The sequence below is a fragment of the Ictidomys tridecemlineatus genome, chromosome 6 (genome assembly GCF_052094955.1).
Source record: "Ictidomys tridecemlineatus isolate mIctTri1 chromosome 6, mIctTri1.hap1, whole genome shotgun sequence".
Lineage (NCBI taxonomy): Eukaryota > Metazoa > Chordata > Mammalia > Rodentia > Sciuridae > Ictidomys > Ictidomys tridecemlineatus.
In genome coordinates, this window is record NC_135482.1 from 88,354,378 (window position 1) to 88,378,955 (window position 24,578).

The window sequence follows — 24,578 nt, forward strand, 5'->3', positions numbered from 1 at the left end:
TAGATACCATTTAGAAAACATAACCAACACCAAATTATATTCACTACACAATGTTTTCAATGGTTACCAGAAACAAGCTCAGTAGCTTGCTATCTATCATTCCCTAAGTAGTTATTGCCTCTCAAACAAATGGAAAAATCCAATGTCGAGGAGCAAAACATTCATGCTCAAAGATATTCTTCTTTAGAATTATTTAAAACATTTTCATCTGAAACCATCCAAATGACCCAAAATTATCACAGTTAAGTAAGTGAATGATCAATGAAGTGAAATGTGAAATGGCGAATACACAATGAAAATTATTTTCTTCAATGAAAATTCTTTTTATAAATAGCTTTCAATAACTTTGACAAAGGAATGCTGACCTATAAGATCTTGTAACTATCCTCAAGTATGCTCTGCTTATAGTCATGGGTGATCCTTGAATAAATTTGTTTGGGTTTTTTGTTTGTTTGTTTGGTTTGGTTTTTTTGTTTGTTTGTACCAGGAATTGAAACCAGGGGCACTCAACCACTGAGCCATGTCCCCAGCTCTTTTTATATTTTATTTTGAGACAGGGTCTCACCAAGTTGCTTAGGGCCTCAATAAGTTTCTGAGGCTGGCTTTGAATTTGAGATCTCCTACCTCAGCCTCCCAAGTCACTGGGATTACAGGTGTGCGCCATCACACTTAGTTAAATTTCTAACATTTTTCAGACATTAAAAATAATACTATAAATAATAAATGGCTTGCAATAGCATAAAGAAATTATTTTTTACAATTTTAATCTTAAAGGGCAGGATAGGGTTGGTGTATGTAAGGATGAATCTGATCCCCAACACTACAAAAAGGCAGGTGCAGGATTAAAACAAATTGAATAAAGCAGTGTACATATAAAGACAAAGTTTTTTTTAAAAAAAGTAAATATATACAGGTAGGTGTAAAAACAGTGAAATGGAGCCCCAAATTATCTCTTGCCTATAGGAAAGGAGGCCACCACCTCATTCCCTGGCTGCTTACCTATAGAGCTACAAAATTTGTAGACCACAATGAATTATCATTGGAATAAAATAATGGCCTTTTAAAAGAAATATATGTTTAGGGGGACACAGATGAGCTTAGATAGTCTTGCCCACCTCTGGACTAGAAATATCTTTGGATAGGTGTGCTCAAACACCTATTCAAATAAAGCAATCAGGGACACCATACAGTGTGTCTTAAGTGAGGAGACCTCACATGCAGTCTCCTTAGGACCTCAGAAGCTATCAAGATCAACCCTGGAAATTCCTATGAAATTATGTGAAGAAGCAGGGAGGTAAAGACTTGAGCTATGAACCTGCCATATTTTCTACTGGGAGAGAAGGTTGGCACTGCAGCCCTATCATGGAACCCAGAGTGCCCCTTCTTTGAAGCCAATACTTCCCCAAAACATCACACCATTGTTACAGAGGAAACATATGGAAGCCACCATCAGTGCATAGAACCAGATTGAGCTAATGCAAGGCCAGGCTCTCCTCCCAACATAGGCAACCTGTTATGTAACATAAAAATGCAATTTCTGCTGTCCATCCTCAGTTCCTCCAATCTACCCACAGGACCCGTTAGAAACCCAAAAAGGGGAAGAAGTGATAGCCCAGTGGCAAGCACATCCCTGCATAATCCTGCCATCTCAAATCTCAAATGAGAAAAGGAAAAGTGCCTCTGGGGCCTAACGCTGGCTGGTGTTGGGGGGAAAGGGTTGTGTAAGAAATGAATGCTTCTCATTGGGCCAGACCACATATTTAAAAACTAAAAGTGACTGAAAATTATGGGATAGGTACAAAATATTGTTTAAATGAAAAAAAAGGAGAATTTCACCAGGACACCGCAGCAGTGATGGAGTTACAGTGTTGAACAAGCTAGTTATATATTTCAAATGTGTTTTCTACCATAATTATGTAGGGGTTTTCTATTTGTGTCTGTTTTGTGATTTTTCAGACTCTATAGCTAATCACTTTTAACTTGGTCGAATCAAGTATTGGGGGGATTCTGGATATAAATTGTAAGGGCTTGGGAGGGGGGGGATGTGAGACCATGGGTTTTGATCCTTAGGTCTGTGGTATAGAGTGAGGGGAATATATGGCAAAGGATACGAATTATAAATTCTTGAGCCCCAGGGTCCCTGATCTACTCCTATTATTAGGGCCTTATTATTTTTTGAACATATTTGATTTCCCCCATTAAACAGCAACCTCTTGAGTATAGAGGTTTAAGTTTGATGATTCATTTTATCCACAAGGTCCAATATGTGACTTGCATACAGAGGATGCACAATAAATATTAATAGAATGAGATATTCATTCATGTATTTCACTACTATTTCAAAGTATTATAATAAAAAGTCACTTAAATGTTTGTTAATGAAGAGTGACCTAAGTCATGGGCCATTCATTCTGGAATTATAACATGGGGACCCATGTCAGTCCCCACCTGTTGTACAGCAGTGGTTGACCAATACAGTTCTGTTAAATATTCACAATTCAATCCATACATGTGCCTTCCAAGTTACTCTTAAGTTGAGAAAAATATCATCAACTTATTTTATTTTTTTCCATTTTTTTATTGATTGTTCAAAACATTACAGAGCTCATGATATATCATCTTTCATACATTTGACTCAATTGGGTTTTGAACTCCCCAAATACATAATGCAGACTCACTTCTGTTACATACTCACATTTTTACATAATGGCATATTAGTGACTGTTGTATTCTGCTACCTTTCCTATCCCCTACTATCCCCCCTCCCCTCCCCTCCCCTCCCATCTTCCCTCTCTACCTCCTCTGCTGTTGTTCAATTCTCTCCCCTTTTTTCCCCCTCCCCCTTGCCCCTCATAACCTCTTATAATTTTGTGTATCACTGAAGGTCTCCTACCATTTCCATATGTTTTCCCTTCTCTCTTCCTTTCTCTCCCCCCATTCGTCTTAGTTTACTGTTAGTCTTTTCCTCATGCTCTTCCTTCCTGTTCTATTCTTAGTGGCTCTCTTTATATCAAAGAAGACATTTGACATTTGTTTTTTAGGGCTTGGCTAGCTTCACTTAGCATAATCTGCTCTAATGCCATCCATTTCCCTGCAAATTCTATGATTTTGTCGTTTCTTAGTGCTGCATAATACTCCATTGTGTATAGCTGCCACAATTTTTTTATCCACTCATCTATTGAAGGGCATCTAGGTTGGTTCCACAGTCTAGCTATTGTGAATTGTGCTGCTATAATCATTGATGTGGCCGTATCCGTATAGTGCGCTCTTTTAAGGTCCTCAGGGAATAGTCCAAGAAGGGCAATAGCTGGGTCAAATGGTGGATCCATTCCCAGCTTTCCCAGGAATCTCCATACTGCTTTCCAAATTGGCCTCACCATTTTGCAGTCCCACCAGCAGTGTACAAGTGTGCTCTTTTCCCCACATCCTCGCCAACACTTATTGTTGTTTGACTTCATAATGGCTGCCAATCTTACAGGAGTGAAATGGTATCTTAGGGTGGTTTTGATTTGCATTTCTCTGATTGCTAGAGATGGTGAGCATTTTCTCATGTGCTTGTGGATTGATTGTATGTCCTCCTCTGAGAAGTGTCTGTTCAGGTCCTTGGCCCATTTGTTGATTGGATTATTTGTTATCTTATTGTTTAATTTTTTGAGTTCTTTGTACATTCTGGATATTAGGGCTCTATCTGAGGTGTGAGGGGTAAAAATTTGTTCCCAGGATGTAGGCTCTCTATTTACCTCTTTTACTGTTTCTCTTGCTGAGAAAAAACTTTTTAGTTTAATTAGGTCCCATTTGTTTATTCTTGTTATTAACTCTTGGGCTACGGGCGTTCTATTAAGGAATTTGGAGCCCCACCCCACAATATGTAGATCGTAGCCAACTTTTCCTTCTATCAGATGCAGTGTCTCTGTTTTGATATCTAGCTCCTTGATCCATTTTGAGTTAACTTTTGTGGCTGGCGAGAGAAAGGGATTCAATTTCATTTTGTTGCATATGGATTTCCAATTTTCCCAACACCATTTGTTGAAGATGCTATCCTTCCTCCATTGCATGTTTTTAGCCCCTTTATCAAATATAAGATAGTTCTAACTTTGTGGATTAGTCTCTGTGTCCTCTATTCTGTACCATTGGTCCACCTGCCTGTTTTGGTACCAGTACCATGCTGTTTTTGTTACTATTGCTTTGTAGTACAGTTTGAGCTCTGGTATCGCTATACCTCCAGATTCACACTTCCTGCTTAGAATTGCTTTTGCTATTCTGGGTCTTTTGTTTTTCCATATGAATTTCATGATTGCTTTATCTATTTCTACAAGAAATGCCTTTGGGATTCTGATTGGCATCGCATTAAACCTGTAGAGAACTTTGGGTAATATCGCCATTTTGATGACGTTAGTTCTGCCTATCCATGAACAGGGTACATTTTTCCATCTTCTGAGATCTTCTTCTATCTCTCCCTTTAGGGTTCTGTAGTTTTCATTGTATAAATCTTTCACCTCTTTTGTTAGGTTGATTCCCAAGTATCTTATTTTCTTTGAGGATATTGTGAATGGAGTGGTTTTCCTTATTTCCATTTCAGAGGTTTTGTTGCTGATATACAGGAATGCCTTTGATTTGTGCGTGTTGATTTTATATCCTGCCACTTTGCTGAATTCATTTATTAACTCTAGCAGCTTCTTTGTAGATCCTTTTGGGTCTGTTAAGTAAATTATCATGTCATCTGCAAATAGCGATAATTTAATTTCTTCTTTTCCTATTTTTATGCCTTTAATTTCTTTTGTCTGTCTAATTGCTCTGGCTAGTACTTCGAGAACTAAATTGAATAGAAGTGGTGATAGAGGACATCCCTGTCTTGTTCCAGATTTTAGAGGGAATGCCTTCAGTTTTTCTCCGTTTAGGATGATGCTAGCCTGAGGTTTAGCATATATAGCTTTTACAATGTTGAGGTAAGTTCCTGTTATCCCTAGTTTTTCTAATGTTTTGAACATAAAGGGATGCTGTATTTTGTCAAATGCTTTTTCTGCATCTATCGAGATGATCATATGGTTCTTGTCTTTAAGCCTATTGATGTGGTGAATAGCATTTATTGATTTCCGTATATTGAACCAGCCTTGCATCCCAGGGATGAATCCTACTTGATCATGGTGCACAAGTTTTCTGATATGTTTTTGTATTCGATTCACCAGAATTTTATTGAGAATTTTTGCATCCAAGTTCATTAGAGATATTGGTCTGTAGTTTTCTTTCTTTGAAGTGTCTTTGTCTGGTTTTGGGATCAGAGTGATGTTGGCCTCATAGAATGAATTTGGAAGAGCTCCTTCTTTTTCTATTTCTTGAAATAGTTTGAAAAGTATTGGTATTAATTCTTATCAACTTATTTTAAATAAGGAAAATCTCAAGTTCAAGGAAATTAACTCTATTCTCAACTTTTTGAAAATCTAATCCATCTGATACTAAAACTCAAAAATGTTATTTATCCTCAGTTATTCTATAATGATTAATGATCACTATGGGAAAGTGTTCTGTATTATAAATTATCATCCTTATTACATCTGATAAAATTAAATACAAATGAGGAAAATAAGATTCATTTCTTAATCTCTTAGGTGGTAAATCACATTTACTCATGTTGACGAAGTACAGTTAACCAAATCAGTTGATATATATCCTGAAGGTCATCTAAGGGTTGTTCTATGAAATCTTTCATCACAATTTCTGAATGGAAATTTTACACACATAAAAACTAGGGTCAAAGTGTTATGTTAATTGTGTAAATAGCTATTTCATAATCCCATATCTTAACAAAGAAAACTATTCAAAAATTCAGAGAAAAGCTTTACCCAGATGAAAAATCTAAAAGGAAAATGAATGTATAAAGCATCAGTTGTTTTCTCACAATTAGATTTGCTCCAAATTTCAAACATCAATATTTTTATTAGTTTCTTCCCTAAAGCATATTATTAATTCCCCCTCCCAAGGACATGTAAAATATCTTATGTGATTGCAAATGTTATTATAAGCATAAATAAATAAAGTTGGTCCAAAGAAGCAAAAAGTTGCATTAAATGTTTGTGTATGTCAATTGATGAAAATATCAGAAGTCTAAGAACCACATCAGGCCCCAACTCATAATTATAACAGAATGGTCCCATGTGAATGCTAATACATGTACAAAATTAAGTTCCATTTCTTTACAAAAAATATACATTTGACCACAGAAAGGATGAACAGAACTCTTTATAAAGATGAATAATGTCTGGAGAAGAAGAAAAATGTATGGAAAATCAAAGTCAACTAATATAGATCAGCAATCTTTAACTGAAATTAAGCCATCCTAACTGAATGTTTAAGAATTGTGATTATAGTCTAAGCCTAATGTCTTTTCCACTTTTCTTTTTTATTTTTTTTTTAAGGAGAGGTTAGTGCAGTTGCTGATTTTGGCTTTTTTTGCTTTAAGCTTCCTGGCAGCTAAAAGAGAGTGGAAAATTCAAGAGTCTGTTACCTAACCTCACCAGTGGAATGATGACAGCACTTTCTTCAAAGAGACACTGTAGGAATATCCTGAGAAAAATGTGGTGAACGTCAAAAATACCAATGAATTTCTTCACAGAACTAGAAAAAATAATGGTCCTCAAATTCATTTGAAAGAAGATCCAAAATAGCCAAAGCAAATCAAGCCCAAAAAGCCGTGCTTAAGGCATCACAATATCCAATTTCAAATTATACTACTATAACAAAACCTGCACAATACTGGCATAAAAACAGACACACACACCAATGGAGCAAAATAGAAGATATAGGGACAAACCCACACAGACGGAGTCATCTGATCCTTGACAAAGGTGCCAAAAGCATACACTGGAGAAAAGACAGCCTTTTTAACAAATGATACCAGGAAATCTGGATATTCATATGTGGACAAATTAAACTAGACCCTTATCTCTTACCCTGCACAAAAATCAATTGAAAATGGATAAAAGATGTAGGAATTAGATCAGAAACTATGCAAGGGTCAAAACTCCAACATACAGGTACAGACAATGACTTCCTCAATAGGACCCCCTACAGCTCAGAAAATACCACCCAGAATTAATCAATAGGATGACATCAAATTCTAAAGCTTCTGTACAGCAAAGGAAACATTTAAGAACATGAAGAGAGAACCTATGAAATGGGAAAAAAAAATGTTTGTTGCTTTTCCTCTGACAGAGGATCAACATCCAGATACAGAAAGAACTCAAAAAAACTGAACACCCAAAAAATAAATAACCCAATCAATAAATGGGCAAATGAACTAAACAGACACTTTTCAAAAAAGTATAAATGGCCAACATATGAAAAATGTTCAACTTCTTTGGCAATTAGAGAAATGCAAATCAAAACTACACTAAGATTTTTATCTCACTCCAGTTAGAATGTCAGCCATCAAGAATATAAATAACAATAAATACTCAAGAGTGTGAGCATTTATCCAGAAGAGTTAAAGTCATGAGCAATTCTCAATAACCAAATTATGGAACCAGCCTCTAGGTATCTGGCCATGGATGAATGGATAAAGAAAATGTGGTATATATACACCGTGGAGTTTTACTTCATCATAAAGAAGAATGAAACTATATCATTTGTTAGTAAATGAATGGAACTAAAGATCATCATGCTAAGTGAGCCAGACTCAGACGGCAAGGGTCACAGGCTTTCTCTCATATGTGGAAGCTAGAGAAAAAAAAGGGAAAAAGTATTTACGTGGGGGGGAGTGTAAATCTCATGAAAATAGAAGGGAGACACTATAAAGGAAGGAGACCAGAGGGAGGGAGGAGAAAAGGAAAAGGGGAGGGACTAGAGAATACAATTGATCAAATTATACTGTTATATTGTGTGCACGTATGACAATATGACAACAAATCCCACTGTTAGGTATAATTATAACACACCAATAAAAAGGGAATGAAAGGTTCTTGAAAGTACATGCATTACTGATGCTAAAAGTATCCGAGACAATATATTTCCTTAAATTTTAAAGCCTCTACCAATACAATGGTCTGGCCATAAGCCATTTTGGTCAAATACATAATCCCTTTTTGAGAAAAATAATTAATTTGTCTATTCCATTATATAAAATGTTTTATATTATTTTACACCAAAAGCTTTATCCCTTTTTAAAAAAAGAAAATGTGGATGAAATGCTTGGCATAGTCCCCAGACACTCAGGAGATATATGTTATCCACTATTACTATACAACAAAAAAATACAAATCATATTTCTCAAGGAAGACAGAGTTAATGCTAATACCAAATCCTGAAAGAAATTTCCTACATGGGTCATTGTATGGGGGACTTAAATAAGAGTCACTTCATTAAACTGGACTGCGGTAGAGACTGAAGTCCAAAGATAGTTTCCTCTTTCGGGGCGTGTTCATTATCCTGGTGCCAGGCACAGTGTCTTGTACATAATAAATACTCAAGTTTAATTGACCTTGCTACAAGGTAATTCTCTGCAATAAATAATCCTGGGTGTCAAAGCCTTCCCCTTTTTTGTCCACAGTCTGTAAAAATCTAAACTGTGACTGATGTGCTTTTCAATTCTTCCAACTGCCTTTCAAGGAAATAAACACATACATACATGCATACGTTCCCAGTCTCTGCCATCTACCATAGTGGAGTACATCATCTGATCCAGAGCGGAGGAAGGGAGGGAAGCAGAATATGAATGACAACTTCCCTATTGTCTTGCAAGTAGAATTCTTAAAAAAAAAAAATCAGAGAATTTGAGTGAATCTCAACTCCCCGATTTTCCCTCGTGCCTCCCATTGTATCTACAACCATGTTCAAATTCGCTATCCTTTTTCCTCCTTACACTCTTACACCTAACCACAGCCAGGTTTCATGCCCACCAACTGTCCTCTGAAATCACTACAGCTTTGCCATATCTCAACTATCTGCCAATTGCCAGATATTATGGAGACTTCAATTTATATATCTTTGACCACTCTGAAACATTCATATTTTGGAAATATGTCCTCTTTCTAAAACATATGTATTTTGGAAATGTTTTTAGATTTCCCTTCTAAAAAAAAAAATCTGGGAATCTATAATCTGCAAGTGGTATAGAAAACTTCAAGAGTATATAAATTCCTCTAAGGAACATTCAGGCAGCCATGGTATGAATTCCAAAACATTCTTTCAAGCCTACACATTTCTGTCATTTCTCTTCTAATGGCTTTCATTCTCACGGTTAGTCAGTATACACAGTATTTATGCTGAGCCAACCTCATATCAGATCTGACCTGCCCCCTCAGGAATAACCAGTGGAAAACACTGGTCTAATAAAGTCAGTGGAAAGTTTGTAGACTTCTCCAAATTTTATCCACACTATTTATAGTCCAAGAAACAGAGTTAGAACATTTAGGGTAAAATGAGATTTACTGAATAAACCCCCATCCTTCACAGTCTTTAAAAAGTCTCGAGATAGAAAAGGCCCTCAGATTCCTCTAAAACACTTCACCATAAAGGTTACTACGACTTAACAATCACATATCAAAAATATAGTTTAACAAGAATCCTACATGAACAGATTAAAGGGCTAATCCTACAACCTATTTAAAAGAATAAGGGAAAAAAGGCTATTCCAAGAAATAACTTAGTAAAAGCAGAAGTATTGTTTCCAGTATTTCCCATGTAGACGCAAGACAGATCTTTTCCATCTCTAACAGGCACAAAAACAAACTCATGGTAGTCGGCAAGGAGGTTTAGTTCAAATATTAGGAAGCCCGTTTTAACTGCAAGGTCACTCAAGCATTGCTAGCATTTACCCAAGGAGTTTACAGAATCTCCCTCAGAGGTTTTAAAGAATCGGTTAGACACTCATTTAAAGGAATTAGTTTAAGATAACTTTAATGTACTCTTTCGGCAGCAGAGCATCCAACCACAGATTGTTTTTCTATGACACGATTTCCTGGCTGGAAATTGAAGGTGGGAAAAAAAATAACAGTGAGTTTGAAGTTTGGAGTTTTATTATTTAAATCATTTCCTCTTATTTAATGAGCTGCGAATTTCACCATTTATGGCATTTAAATATATTTGAGACTCTGGGATGTTTGTCATGCCCTTGCCAAATGGGATATACTTAATTTCTGACTAATTTATACTTAGAATTTCTCTGAAGCAGGCATAATGTCTGGGTTCTGGCTCCAGCTTTATAACTTCCAGACAAGTCACAGAACCACAAGACAGCACCACCACAGTGGACTGACCTCTATTGTTCAAGGAGGGCTTGACTGGCCTAGACACTCTTTGATCCTTGAAATTAGTGTTCGAAGTCATACAGAGGCGGTATCTCTATGGTTTGAAAGCAGTTAACTTTTCCAACCGAAATATCTATGCAGTCAATTCTTGATTAATGGGGTCAATGAGGTGGAAAAAGGTAATGGCTACATTCCAAATCACGAATAAAGCAGTACTACAAGTAAACATGTTCATTCACTCCTAAGTTGTCCACGCTCTATATTCATAATGAGAGTATATTATATAAAACAGTAAGGGGATACTGAGTTATAGAGTACTCGGAATGCACCTAGGTGGTCAGGGATACAGAGTGCCAAGTTCACAAGAGAGTGCTGGGCTATGCTACCCAGCCTTATTTTTTTGTTCCTTAAGAAGAATCTGTATGCAGAATTCTCTCTTACAGGATGCAGGAAAACAAGGTCATTTTAAATCTCCTATAATATTATAATTAAGCAACAAAGTATTTGTTGAGTAAATTATTAAATGGCTGGAACAGAAGACAACTTGAAGACAACTCCAAATGACAACTTTCTAAGATTCATAAAATGCCTAGTAAGTGATATATTTATCTCTGAATTTCTCCTCTAGACACAGAGGCCTACTCCCATTGCTCCCCTCAGGAACCCCAGCCCAGAACTACAGGAAGAGGAAAGGATACTGCTGTGAGCAGGCACGTCCAGGCTCCTGCCATGGACTGGGCCTTTCCAGGTCACCGACTAAAACTTAGGGGCGAGATGGCCAAAACATCATGGTCCTTGGTGCTTTCCCTCTGGAAAATATTCCAAAAGCAAAGCAAAAAAAAAAAAACTAATTTTTGTTGTTGTTGTTTTTAGAGGTAGGTGGAAAGAGAACAACACTAGAGAGTCTTTGTTCATGAAGCAGGTGCCTGAGGTGTGGCTGACTCTCACACAGCAAGCAGGGGACAACCAGGCTTGGCATCCAAACGCCTGGGACCAAGCCCATCTACCCTTGAGCAAGTCTTTTATTTCTCCTAAGGCTCATCCTTCTCATTAAAAAGAAGAGGGGTGGGAAGAACAAAGAAGAAGGAAGGAAGAAAAGGAGAAGTCTCTATGACACCCACCTTTGGGCTTACCATGAGGGTAAAAATTTGTGTGAAAGTTCTTTGCAAAGTACAGAATCCTGTTGAAAACAAGGAATCACTATGTTAATTATTTGATCATCTTTGAAGAGTTATCAATTTGATATCCTCATGAGTCTCACCTAATTCTGTCCCAAAATTCTCCTGGAAGTTGGAAGTAGAGTACTTTCTAACACAAAGTAAAGACATAATTATTAGAAAGACAAAGGGAGCTCTACATTCACCACACATAGACCACATATGAGCACTGTGCGCCACATACCAGGCCCAGCACACGGCAGACCATTTGTTATATATACATTATACAAACATCATCCATAATTTGTCCAATAACTTCTATGAAAAAGTGGAGAATTTTTATAAAAACTGAAGATCTAGTGATTATATAATTTATATCTTTCTATTGCCTACACTTTTTTTCTTTTTAGATGGGACTCAATTTTTTTTTTCTCTTTTACACTGTGACATGATTATTTCCTTCCCTGGGATTTCTAAAAGAACATCTAATAATTGTTCTTTATCTGGAGAAAATAGAAAAAAAGAAGTTAATACTTATTGTACACCTATCATGTGGTAGGTCCTTTCAGATTACCCTATCAAGGCACTGGGGAAGCCTCATGCTTGCGGAGAAACTACCACGCTCCCGCCACTGTAACAGGCTATTCCCATAGATCATCTCCATTCTGATAGCAATACAGAAAAATACCTATTTTTCATGTAAGAAAGGGGAGTGTCACTGAGGTTAAGACTCACCCAACATCACACAAACAGGTTTCAGATTTGGAATTCCAGCAACTGACTTTCCTTCTCATTCCAAACATGATTTAATATTAACCAGTTAATTTGTTTGGAAGAAATGAGGTTCACAAAATTTTCCCAGAATATACAACTATCTATAGAACAAACATAACCATGGATAGCAGTTTGAATCTTTCTCAAGGCCCAAATAATGATGGGGAAAATGAAAATATGGCAACAATCCTAAAAGAAGTTATCACATTTGACCCCATTTCCAAAATGTCTTTGGTTATATTTTCCTTGGATTTAGACTTGTGGAGCATTTCTTACATTTTTGTTAGAGGCAGATGCCTATTCTTTCTCAGGCTGGTTATTTTAAGAGCTAAGGAAAGATGCAGAATTTGACAAGCAAAAAGTTCATGAATTAAAGAATTTTCAAAACCCCTTAGGTCTGTAATAACACTATTGGCAACCAGTCAATCAAATATTATTTGTTGCATAAGTATGTTCTCAGCTTTAGGCAAAATGTCACCTCCAGAGAAGACTAGGCATCTTCTTTTAGTATTTTCTTGTACCCTTTACTTTTCAACTATGTAGTCACTTATTGTCTTTCTGCCTCATGATATAAAAGCTAAGCTACATAAAGCTACATACTACCCATCTGCCTTATTTCCTGATCTATATACTCAGGCTTTTCCATAGGAGATGATTCATGCACCCACACAAAGCATTTGCTAAACATCAACTGCATGAATGAGTGAACTAAAGGGTTTAGCAGTTGGCCATTGTTTTAGTCTATTTTTTCATATCTGTGACCAAAAGACCTGACAAGAGCAATTTTAGAGGAGGAAAAGTTATTTGATGCTCACAGGTTTAGAAGTCTCAGCCCATAGATGGCCAAATCCATTGCTCTGGGACATTGGCGAGCACATCATGGTGAAAGAGTACAGTGGAGGAAAGCAGAGCAGAACATGCAACAAGGAAGCAGAGAGCTTGGCTCACCAGGGACAAAATAGAAATCCCACAGGCACATCCCCAATGACCCACCTCCTACCTGCCTACAGTTACCACCCAGCTAATCTCTATCAGTGGATTAACAAACTGATTAGCTTTAGCACTTATAACCCAATCATTTCACCTATGAATTGTCTTGCATTAATTATTTCACACATGCATATTCTGGGGGACACCTAATATGTAAAGCATAGCAGCCATACAACTCACAGGTTAGTGTTTCCTAGAGGGACACCAACTCTTAGTAAATTTTAAGTATAAACAAAAGATCACCCGACTTTAATATTTTAAAATAACATTATATCGAGGATGTCGGGGGAAAGGCACACTCATACATTGCTGGTGGGACTGCAGATTAGTGCAACCAATCTGGAAAGCAGTATGGAGATTCCTTAGAAAACTTGGAATGGAACCACCATTTGACCCAGCTCTCCCACTCCTCGGTCTATACCCAAAGGACTAAAAATCAGCATACCATAGTAATGCAGTCACATCAATGTTCATAGCAGTTCAACTCACAATAGCTAAACTGTGGAAGCAATCTAAGATGCCCTTCAATAGATGAATGGATAAAGAAACTGTGGTATACACACAATGGACTATTATTACTCAACATTAAAAAAGAGAATAAAATTATGACATCTGCAGGTAAATGGATGGAGTTGGAAAATATCATGCTAAGTGAAGTAAGCCAATCCCAAAAAAACGAAGGCCGAATATTCTCTCTTATAAGTGGATGCTGAACCGTAATGAGAGGGACATGGGGAAAATGGAGGAGCTTTGAGGGGCAAAGGGGAGGGAGGAGTGGGAAGGAGGCATGGTGGAGTGAGATGAACATCATTACCCTAGGTACGTGTATTACTGCGCATATGGTGAAATACTACATTATGCACAACCAGAGAAATGAAAAGTTGTGCCGCAATTGTGTATAATGAATCAAAATGCATTCTGCTATTATACATTCCTAATTAGTTAATTTAAAAAGAAAGAAAAAATAAATATTGCACATGTTTGTTTTATCAGAATGTTTTCTGTGGCCTTTCTGCCTATGAAATTAAAGCCAAACTCTCCAAATTGATCTTATTCATAAATAAAAGAACAGCCTGCTGTCATACCTGCATCATGCCATTTCTACTCTCGTCCAAAGCCATGTTCATTCCCAAAGATAAGATTTTCCCTTGCATGCCCAGAATTTTTTAAGATTTTTATTTGTTTTAATTAGTTATACATGACAATAGAATGCATTTTGACATAATGTACACAAATGGAGCACAACTTCTCATTCCTCTGGCTGTACATGGTGCAGAGTCACTCCAGTAGTCACTCCAGTATATAGGGTAGTAATGTGAGTCTCCCAATCCCACAGCCCTACCCTTCCCCTTGCCTCACCCCACTTTTCTCCACACAAACCAAAATTCCTTCATTCTCCCTGCCCTACTATGGATCTGCTTATCAGGGAAAACATTTGGCTTTTGGTTTTTAGGGACTGGCTTATTTCACTTGGCATGATGTTCTTTAGTTCCATCCATTTACCTACAAATGCCATAATTTCATTCTTCTTTAAGGCTGAGTAATATTCCATTGTGCATATGTTCCACATTTTCTTTACCCACTCATCTGTTGAAGGGCATGTAGGTTGGTTCCACAGTTTAGCTATTATGATTTGAGCATGCTCAGAATTTTTCCAACTTGTATTTCCCAGTGAACAGCTACACCTGTCTGGTTCTATCTTCTACCAGTTATTAATTACTAACATGCCAAATGAAATCAACCTGCAAATTAGTAAAAAGTAACCATCTTGAAGCAAGAAATAAAATAAAAGCACACAATGTAAAAAACAAAAATAATAAGAAACTTTGTCTGGTTAGAATTAGACAGCTCTAAGGAAAAAGAAAGAATTTCTAATCCTCCCCTCCTTGGTGATTAGCATTATTTTAATTATAAAAGATGTAACTTTGTAAAGGTAGATTTTTAATTAGGCTTATTATTCTAGAATCATACATACATATGGAAATCATTCTCTTTACAAAACACTCATTTCCTTAACAGTGCTTCTGTTGCCCTTTATAGAAGACTGTCTTCTCTCAACCTTCTCTCATTCACATTGGCAGGATACCCTCTCTGCAACATCCTTTGCAGACTAAGCCTTTCTGTCCCAAAATGGTAATGTCTCTTTTCCTGAACTTTCCTCTATAAGTGAATATCTATGGTAATAATTCATTCAGGATTTTTCACTTAATGAGATTTACTGCCTCTGTTTAAAATGGCAACACACATTACTTAAACTTCCATGGACAGACAGACTAATGGTCTGTGAAGCATATTTTCATACGAATTCAAGATATCAAAATGAATTACCCTTTGTGTGATCTTTGGCCCATGGCTCCAAAAAGTTTTTTCAATGTATTTTAGTAAGACATGCTCAACTAGAATTCTCCTTTCTTGAGAGTTTTCTTCTGGTGTTTTTGGGCTTCCTTTTTCATTGTGAAATGGCACCTCTTCTCTTTAATGAGTACTGGCAAATCATATTATGGAGATGAAACTTCCCCTCTGCGAATTTCAAAGATTTGTTAAGGTACCAATTCCCAAGTTCAAACTTTTATCAGTGAAGTTAATAATATGATTATTATATTTTAGTTTCTTTAATAATGACAAAGAATTTACTTTTACACTTTTGCTATGAAATATAACATCTTTAATATTTTTTGTTGTAATTAGTTATACATGACAGTAGAATGCACTTATATACTTTGACATATCATACACATATGGGATATAATATCTCATTTTCTGAGTATACATATTGTAGAATCACATTGGTCATACAGTCACATACATACATACAGTAATAATGTCCATTTCATTCTACTATCTGTCTTATCCCCACATCCCCTGCCTTCCCCTCCTTTCACTTCCCTCTACCTAATCTAAGGTAACCTATTCTTTTTTTTTGCATTACAATTCTTAATACACATATATACCACAATTTTGTATCTATTTGTATATAAAGTATGTTGACACTCCATTCAAGTCTTCATACATGTATTTTGGATAATGATGTCCATCACATTTCACCATCTTGCTAATCCCCTGCCCCCTCTCCTTCCCTCCCATCCCTCTTCCCTATCTAGAATTCATCTATTCCTACCATGCTCCCCCTCCCAACCCCACTATGAGTCAACCTCCTTATATCAGAGAAAACATTCAGGTATTTGTTTTGGGGGGATTCGCTGGCTTCACTTAGCATTTATCTTCTCCAATGCCATCCATTTGCCTGCAAATGTATAACATACATACAGAAAAATAAAGAAATCATAATTGTACAATCATTGCTGAGTAAAATTCCACTGTGTATATGTGCCACATTTTAAAATCCATTCATCCACTGAAGGGCATCTAGGTTGGCTCCACAGTTTAGCTATTGTGAATTGTGCTGCTATAAACATTGATGTGGCTGTGTCCCTGTAGTATACTGTTTTTAAGTCCTTTAGGAAATATATCATCTTAATAAAAGAGGACTCTAATTGTTCACCTTTTAGAGAGAAACAATAAATGATCATCTTTGAACTCACTACCCACCTTAAGAGACAGAGCTTTGCTGGTAACTTATATGTTCCTGTGGGCACATTCCCACCTCCTTCTCCCTGTCTCCTCTCCCTAATCCCACCCCAGGTAACTTTATAGTAGCCAGATAATTTTATATTAATTATTCTCTTGCTTTCTTATAGGTTTACCACATATTTGTCAATTTATCAAAATAATTTTCTTTATATAAAGTCTTTAGGACTTTATATAAATGAGAACATACGTTATGGATTCATTAGTGATTTTTCTGCCCAAAATGTGTTTGAGATTCAAGAGTAATGTGTGTAGCTAAATTTATTAATTTTCACTAATATCTAATGTTCTAGTATATGAATATTCCATAATCTATCCACATTTTTAATGCTTGCCAATTTCACAAGAATGAAGGTATCTCAATAATTAGCATTTCAGATTATTAATGCACTCAAGCATCATTTTTAGATGGTTATGAGCCATTAACATTTTCTCTTTTGCAAAATTATTTTATAGGCATTTTTGCCTATTTTTCTACTTTTTTCATCTTTTTTGTTGATATGCTCCTATTTATTGATATAAGCTATGCTTTCATGTTATACTATCAATCAAAAGCATAACGAGTGTGATTAGATTTCTAAATCTTTTCCTTTGTGCTTTATACAGGTTGTTTCTTGTTTAAGAATTCCCCTGCCTTGACATCATAATGACATTCTTCTACATCATGTCTTGTAAAATTTTATAGTTTTGCCTTTTACACTTAATTCATTAATTAATAGATATTATTTATTTATGAGATAAGGTAGAGATCTTTTTATATATCATTAAGCATGTAACCCCCACAATTTTTAGAAAAATCTGTCCTTTCCTCACTGATCTGCAAAGGCACTACATCCATCAAACACCACGGGTCATGTGTGCTCTGGTCTCTCTCTAGTCCCGAGTTCTCCATTCCATATCTGTCACTCTCACACTCTCTAACTATATTTTCATAGTCCATACATCTCCATAATTATAAAACTTTCAATCTCATTTCAAGATACTTCAAATCTGGAACTTTCTTACATTATAGATAAATATATGTGGACACATTATCTTGCAATACTGAAACTTTCTCTGTGTAAATGACATGTCTCTCCACAGGTTAGAATAGTTTTGATATCTTTCATAGAAAGTTAATGGCTTTTTTTCATAAAGACCTTGCACATTTTTTGTTTGGTTAATTCCCAGGAACTTCACTTTTACTAATATTATAAGTGGTAAATCTACACAAATAATGTTATTTAGACATACAATAGGTTCTTAGAAATGAAATTCTACTAAAGTATAACATACAGAAAAATAAAGAAATCATAATTGTACAATCCAATGGGTTATCACAAAGTAAATTTTCCCATATGACAACTCACACAAAAAAAATTGGACTTTAATAGTACCCTAGAAGCCCTAAGGGATAAACCACTATCAACTTCCTCCTCAAAGATAACCATTTTCTATCACCGATTCCCATCACCACAAGTGTCATCTGGTTCTCAGGGCTACATGAGTAGAATCACACATTATATACAATCTTGTGCATCTCCTTTCTCTCAACCATTATGCTTGTGAGATTTGTCCATGTTATTTCATACAACTCTAGTTCATTCTTTTCCATTTCTTATGGTACTACACTTTCCATACATGAATATAATTTAATTATTCATTCTCCTGATAGCAGATATTTAAATCACTTCCAAGTTTTGGTTATTACCAATAAAACTCCTGTGTATACTCATATATATATTTATATGTCTTTTGTGACAATATGCATATATATGTATGTTTTCTATTACAAATACAGCTGTTATGAACAGTTTTGTTATGATTTGTTTGCAGTATCAGGGATGAAATGTAGGGCATAGGCAAGCTCTCTACCTCTGAGCTACAATCCCAGCCCCTATCTATCTCTATCTATCTACCTATTTGTTTATTTATGATAGGACCTAAGTTTGCCCAGGCTGGCCTTGAACTTGTGATACTTCTGCTTCAGTCTCCCAAATAACTGGGATTACAGATGTGTGCCATTATTTTAGTCAGATTTTCAATGCTGTGACTAAAAGGCCCAACCAGAACAACTGTAGAGGAGGAAGTTTATTTGGGAGCTCATGATTTCAGAGGTCTCAGTCCATGGACAGTTGGCTCTATTCCTTAGGGCTTGAGGTCAGGTGAACATCCTGGTGGATGAGTGTGGCACAGGGAAGCAGATCATGATGATCAGAGAGCAAAGAGAGAGATCTCCACTTGCCACATACAAATATAAACCCGAAAGCCATGTCCCCAATGCCCCACCTCCTCCAGTCACAGCCCCTGAGCCTTCAATTACTACTCAATTGATCCTCTCAGTTGACTAATTCACTGGTTGGGTTAAGGCTCTTACAACTCAATCATTTCCACTCTGAACCCTCTGGCCATATCTCACATGTAAGCTTTTGGAGGATATCTCACATCCAAGCCAGAATATTTAACCCCAAAGCTCACACTCATCTGGCAATTCAAAACATATTTAGTTCATACTCAAGAGTCCCTATAGACTCAACAACTCTGAAATTGTTCAAAGTTGAGGCTGAAGGCAATCCCACATTGTGAGCTCCTGTAAAAGAAAAGCAATTTACATGTATCCAATATATAATAGTACAGAGTAAACATTTCCATTCAGAAAAATAGGGGCATAGAAAGAAGAGATGGGACCAAAACAAGACCAAATCCAACTGGGCTTATGTAGTCAACATTCCTGGCAGCTGCTATGAACATTCTTATATACATGAATATATGTACTCAGGAATAGAGTTGCTAAGTCAAAGTGTGTTCGTGTTCATTTTTAGTGAATGACTCCAGTTTCCCATAAAAAGTACAAAATTTTTCATTCTATCAGTGTAAGAGCTCCACTTGCTCTATAGCCTCTTCAATAGTTGGTATTACCAATCTTGCTAACCATATGGCAGATGCTTTAAAGTACCTTACTGCAATATTAATTTGCACTTCCCTAATAACTAATGAGTTAGAATATCTTTTTATACTTATCAACTAGTTGGATATAAAGAGTTTATAAAGTTTGCTCAAATCCATTGCCCAATTTTTCTGTTTACTTGTCTTTGTCTTACTGCTCTGTAGGGGTTCTTAATGCCCAGGCTACAGGCCCTGTCAGTTGTAGGCATCGATGACATTATTTTTCCACTCTGTGACTTGCCTCTTAGCTCATTAAATGATATTTTGGAGGCCCAGATCTACCCATACTGGCCTGTGTGGGTCTCAGCTTCACAGCAGGCCCAGTCCACCCCTTTCCTGGTGGGGCAGACACCCACTAGAACCTAGCCTCTGGCACAGGACCACCCTTTCCAACCAGCAGACTACTAAGGGAGATCAAGCCTAGCGGCCTGGATCCACCCACACCAACTTGCACAGAACCCAGATCCAGGATATAGTAACAAACATTGAGGGACACCAGCAGAGTCTGGAAGCCCAACATCAAGGTAAGGTACACAGATCTGCATGGATACTACAAGAATGTAAGGAAGAAACTGTAATATCTCAGATCCACGCTGCAAGAAAGGAAGACACACAGACAACATGAAAAACAAGGGACGAAAGTACCCCAAACAAACCAGGACACTATAATAACAGAACCCATGGACAGCAAAGTTGATGAAATGTCAGAGAGGAGTTCAGAAGGTTCATAATTAAAATGAAAAGTTCATAATTTAAATTAAAGAATGACTTACATGAGCAAAACAGGCAAAAAATTGATCAAAGAGATAAGAGAGCAAATACAGGTAGCAAAAGATTACTTTAAGAGAGAGAGAGACTCTGAAAAAAAAACAGTCAGAAATCCTTGAAATGAAGGATACAATAAATCAAATAAAAAAACTCAATAGAAAGCATAACCAACAGACTAGATCACTTGGAAGAAAGAACATCAAATAATGAAGACAAAGTATACAACCTGGAAAATAAAGTTGATCACACAGTGAAGATAGTAAGAAATCATTAACAGAACATACAAGAATTATGGGACAGCATCAAAAGACCAAATCTAAGAGTTATTGGGATAGAGGAAGGCACAGAGTTTCAAACCAAAGGAATGCACAATCTCTTCAATGAGATAATATCAGAAAATTTCCAAAGCATGAAGAACAAATTGGAAAACCAAATAAAAGAGGCTAATAGGACACCAAATGTACAAAATTACAATACAGCTACACCAAGGCACATTATAATGAAAATGCCTAGCACACAGAATAAGGATAGAATCTTAAAACTGCAATAGAGAGGAATCAGATAACATTTAGGGGGAAACCAATTTGTATCTCAGCAGATTTTTCAACACAGACTCTCAAAGTCAGGAGATTGTGGAACAACATATACCAAGCTCTGAAAGAAAATGGATGCCAATCAAGAATCTTAATCCAGCAAAACTAAGCTTTACATTGGATGATGAGATAAAAACCTTCCATGATAAACAAAAGTTAAAAGAATTTACAACTAGAAAGCCTGTACTTCAGAACATCCTCAGAAAAATATTCCAAGAAGAGGAAATGAAAAACAATGATGAAAATCAGCAGAGGGAGGCATTACACTAAAGGAAAATCTAATCAGAGGAGAAACCAAGTCACATTAAATACCAAAAATAAACAAAAGTGGCTGGGAATATAAATCATGTCTCAATAATAATCCTGAATGTTAATGGCCTAAACTCACCAATCAAAAGACATACACTAGCCAATTGGATCAAACAGAAAAGACCCAACAATATGATGCCGCCAAGAGACTCACCTCATAGAAAAAGTCATCCACAGACTAAAAGTGAAGGGTTGGGAAAAATCATACCACTCACATAAACTGCGGAAGCAAGCACGGGTTTCCATCCTCATATCAAATAAAGTAGACTTCAAACTAAAGTCAATCGAAAAGGATAAAGAAGAACACTACATACTGCTCTAAGTAATTATACACCAATAAGACTTGATAATTATAAGTATTTGTGCCCCAAACAATGGAGCATCTATATTCAAACAAACTCACTCTTCTAGAGCTCTAGAGTCAAATAGACCACAACAAAATAATTTTGGGTAATTTAAAATACCTCTTTCACCACAGGATAGATCTTCCAAATGCTGAACAAAGAAACTAGAGAACTCAATAATACAATCAATGACTTAGACTTAACTGATATATATAGAATATTTCATCCTTCAACAAGAGGATACACTTTCTTCACAGCAGCACATGGATCCTTCTCTAAAATAGACAACATACTATGCCACAAAGCAACTTTCAGCAAATATAAAAAAGTAGAGATACTACCCTGCATTCTATCAGATCATAATAGAATGAAATTGGAAATCAATGATAAAATAAGAAATAAAATCCACTCCAACACCTGCAGACTAAATAATATGCTACTGAATGAACAATGATTTGCATAAAACATCAAAGAGGAGATTTAAAATTTTTTAGAGGTGAATGAGAACACAGATACACCACACTGAAATCTCTGGGACACTATGAAAGCAGTACTAAGAGGAAAGTTTAGTGCATGGAGTTCATTCCTTAAAAGGAGAAAAAGTCAACAAATAAATGACTTAACATTACATCTCAAAGCCCTAGAAAAAGAACAAATCAACACCAAAAGCAGAAGACAGAAAATAATTAAAATCAGAGCTGAAATCAATGAAATTAAAACTAAAGAAACAATTGAAAAAAATTGACAGAACAAAAAGTTGGTTCTTTGAAAAAATATATAAAATTGACAGATCCTTAGCCATGCTAACAAAGAGGAGAGAGAAAACTCAAATCACTAACATATGTGATAAAAAAGGAAATACCACAACAGACACTACAGAAATACAGAAGATAATTAGAAATTATTTTGAAAACTTGTACTTCAATAAAATAGAAAATACTGAAGGCACCAACAAATTTCTAGAGTCATATAATTTGCCCAAGTTGAATCAGGAAGATATACACAATTTAAACAGATCAATTTCAAGTCATAAAATAGCAGATGCCATCAAAAGTCTACCAACGAAGAAAAGCCGAGGACCGGATGGATACACATCCAAGTTCTACAAGACCTTTAAAGAAGAACTAACAATACTCTCCAATTTATTTCAGGAAATAGAAAAAGGGGCAGCACTTACAAACTCATTCTATGAGGCCAATTTCATTCTGGTTCCAAAACCAGGCAAAGACACATCAAAAAAAGAAAACTTCAGACCAATATCTCTAATGAACATAGATGCAAAAATTGTCAATAAAACTCTGGCACATCAAATACAAAAACATCAAAAAGATCATGCACCACAATCAAGTGGGATTCATCCCAGGGATGCAAGGTTGATTCAGCATATGGAAATCAATAAATGTAATTCATCACATCAATAGACTTAAAGAATCATATGATCATCTCAACAGACGCAGAAAAAGCATTTGAAAATATACAGCACCCCTTTATGTTCAAAACACTAGAAAAACTAGGGATAACAGAAACATAACTCAACATCATAAAGGCTATCTACGCTAATCCCCAGGCCAATATCATTCTAAATGGAGAAAAATGGAAGCCATTCCCTTTAAAAACTGGAACAAGATAGGGATGCCCTCTCTCACCACTTCTATTTAACATAGTTCTTGAAACATGGGCCAGAGCAAGTAGACAGACAAAAGAAATTAAAGGGATACACATAGGAAAATAAGAACTCAAGTTAGCACTATTTGCTAATGATATGATTTTATACCTAGAAGACCCTAAAAGTTCCACCAGAAAACTTCTAGAACTAGTAAATGAATTCAGCAAAGTTGCAGGATATAAAATCAACACCCATAAATCAAAAGTATTTCTGTTTATCACTGATAAATCCTCAGAAATGGAAACGAGGAAAACTACCCCATTTACAATAACCTCAAAAAAAATAAAATACTTAGGAATCAACTTAACAAAAGAGGTGAAAGATTTATATAATGAAAATTAAAGAACTCTAAAGAAAGAAGTCAAAGAAGACCTTAGAAGATGGAAAGATCTCCCTCTAAAATCTGGAACAAGACAGGGATGCCCTCTCTCACCACTTCTATTCAACATAGTTCTTGAAAGACTGGCCAGAGCAATTAGACAGATGAAAGAAATTAAAGGAATAACTATAAGAAAAGAAGAACTTAAACTAGCACTATTTGCTGATGATATTATTCTATACCTAGAAGACCCAAAAAAAAACTCTACCAAGAAACTTCTAGAACTAGTAAATGAATTCAGCAAAGCGGCAGGATATAAAATCAACATGCATAAATCAAAGGCATTTCTGTATATCAGTGACAAATCCTTTGAAAAGGAAAATTACTCCATTCACAATATCCTCCAAAAAATAAAATACTTGGAAATCAACCTAACAAAAGAGGTGAAAGATCTTTACAATGAAAACTATAGAACCCTAAAGAGAGAAATAGAAGAAGACCTTAGAAGATGGAAAGATCGACCTTGCTCATGGATAGGCAGAATTAATATTATTAAAATGACCATACTACCAAAGCACTATACAGGTTCGATGCAATTCCAATCAAAATCCCAATGGCATTCCTCATAGAAATAGAAAAAGCAATCATGAAATTCATCTGGAAAAATAAGAGAACTAGAATAGCTAAAGCAATTCTAAGCAAGAAGAGTGAAGCACATGGCATCACTGTACCAGACCTTAAACTATACTACAGAGCAAGAGTCACAAAAACAGCATGGTATTGGCACCAAAACAGACTGGCAGACCAATGGTACAGAATAGAGAACATAGAGATTAACCCATAAAATTACAATTATCTTATATTAGACAGAGGTGCCAAGAACCTGCATTGGAGAAAAGATAGC